General features: G+C 29.7%; 1 non-coding gene across 1 annotated transcript; it reads left to right on the top strand.

The window, feature by feature from the left end:
• Positions 1 to 211: 211 nt before the first annotated feature.
• Positions 212 to 315, top strand: LOC127745364 (small nucleolar RNA R71). The gene has a single exon (XR_008006561.1). It is a non-coding gene; the product is annotated as a small nucleolar RNA R71 (small nucleolar RNA).
• Positions 316 to 2,394: the final 2,079 nt, after the last annotated feature.

Here is a 2,394-nt window from a genome sequence, read left to right as displayed (position 1 = left end):
AACTCCCTTACTTTGAGGCGTCCCATTACTCACTGAATTCCTCTCAGAAGTATACATGAATTGGTTATTTGCAACCATGTCAATGAGTTCTTGAGCTTCTGCAGGCGTTTTCTTTAGGTGAATGGATCCACCTGCAGAATGATCCAGTGACATCTTAGAGAACTCAGACAGACTATAATATAATATATCTATCATGGTCCACTCTGAAAACATGTCAAAAGGACACTTTTTAGTCATCTGCTTGTATCTTTCCCAAGCTTCATAGAGGGATTCACCATCTTTTTGCTTGAAGGTCTGAACATCCACTCTAAGCTTGCTCAGCTTTTGAGAAGGAAAGAATTTAACCAAGAAGGCCGTGACTAGCTTATCCCAAGAGTCCAGGCTATCCTTATGTTGTGAGTCTAACCATGTTCTACCTCTGTCTCTTACAGTAAAAGGGAAAAGCATGAGCCTGTAGACTTCATGATCTACTTCATTAGTCTTAATAGTCTCACATATCTACAAGAACTCAGTTAAAAACTGGTAGGGATCTTCTGATGGAAGTCCATAAAACTTGCAGTTTTGTTGCATTAGAGCAACTAGTTGAGGTTTCAGCTCAAAATTGTTTGCTCAATGGCAGGAATTGAGATGCTTCTTCCATCAAACTTGGAAGTAGGTGTAGTATAATCACCAAGCATCCTCCTTGCATTATTGTTATTGGGTTCGGCTGCTATATCCTTTTCTTGTTCGAAAATTTTAGTAAGGTTGTCTCTGGATTGTTGTAATTTAGCTTCTCTTAGTTTCCTCTTCAGAGTCCTTTCAGGTTCAAGATCAACTTCTACAAGAATGCCTTTTTCCTTGTTCCTGCTCATATGAGAAAGAAGAGAACAGAAAAGGAAGAGGAATCCTCTATGTTACAGTATAGAGATTCCTTTATGTTAGTAGAAGAAGAAAGGAATAGAAGAAGGAGAAGAGTTAAGAATCCAAATACAAGGGTGAAGATAGGTTCAGATTCGTGAGATTAAGAGAAGTGTTAGTAAATAAATAAATAAATAGAAGGAGATGAGAGGGAGAGAATTCGAAAATTAATTTTGAAAAAAAGTTAGTAATTTTCAAAAATTAAGAGAGGAAATTAAAATTAAAATTTAAAACAATTAATTAATTAAAAGGATTTTTGAAAAAGAGGGAGCTATTTTCGAAAATTAGCGAGAGAGAAGTTGTTAGGTGGTTTTGAAAAAGATAAGAAACAAACAAAAAGTCAAATAGTTAGTTGAAAAATATTTGAAAGTCAATTTTTGAAAAGATAAGAAGTTAGAAAAGATATTTTGAAGTTGAATTTGAAAAAAGATATAATTTAAAAAGATATTTTGAAAAAGATTTAATTTTTAAAATTAAAATTGATTACTTGACTAACAAGAAACTTAAAATATATGATTCTAGAATTTAAAGATTGAACCTTTCTTAACAAGAAAGTAACAAACTTCAAATTTTTGAATCAATCACATTAATTGTTAGTAAAGTTTTCAAAATTTTGAAATAAAGATAAGAAAAATATTTTGAAAAATATTTTTAAAATTTTGAAAATAAATAAAAAATGAAAAAGATTTGATTTTTGAAAAAGATTTTGAAAAGATAGGATTTTTAAAATTTGAAAATTTGACTTGACTTATAAGAAATAGTTAAGTTTTAAAAAATTTTTGACTAAGTCAACTCAAATTTTTAAAATTTATGAGAAAAATAAGGAAAAGATATATTTTTTTTATTTTTGAATTTTTTTAATGATGAAAGATAACAACATGAAAATGACTCACAACATGAAAATTATGAATCAAAACACATGATGCATGCAAGAACACTAAGAATGTCAAGATGAACATCAAGAATACTTTGAAGATCATCATGAACATCAAGAACATATTTTTGAAAAACTTTTGATGCAAAGAAAACATGCAAGACACCAAACTTTGAAATCTTTCATGTTTAGACACTATGAATGCAAAAATGCACATGAAAAACATCATACAACACAAAACAAGAAAATTTAAAGATCAAACAAGAAGACTTACCAAGAATAACTTGAAGATCATGAAGAACACTATGAATGCATGAATTTTCGAATAATGCAAGAACAAGATGAATATGCAATTGACACCAAACTTAAAACATGACACAAGACTCAAACAAGAAACATAAAATATTTTTTATTTTTATGATTTTATAATTTTTTTGGACTTTTGTATATTTTTTTTTGAAAACATATAGGAAAAAAGGAAGTAATGAATTCAAAGTCCTCAATCAAAATTCCAGGAATCATACCAGGTTAGTCTAAAGCTTGATGGCCAGCCAAGCTTCAGCATACCATTTTGAAACTCTAGAATTCATTCTTAAAAACTCTAAAGGATTTTTCGAAAATAG

This window comes from Arachis duranensis, chromosome 2, assembly GCF_000817695.3.
Source record: "Arachis duranensis cultivar V14167 chromosome 2, aradu.V14167.gnm2.J7QH, whole genome shotgun sequence".
In the NCBI taxonomy this organism is placed as follows: domain Eukaryota; kingdom Viridiplantae; phylum Streptophyta; class Magnoliopsida; order Fabales; family Fabaceae; genus Arachis; species Arachis duranensis.
This window is presented reverse-complemented; position numbering and strand designations above follow the sequence as displayed.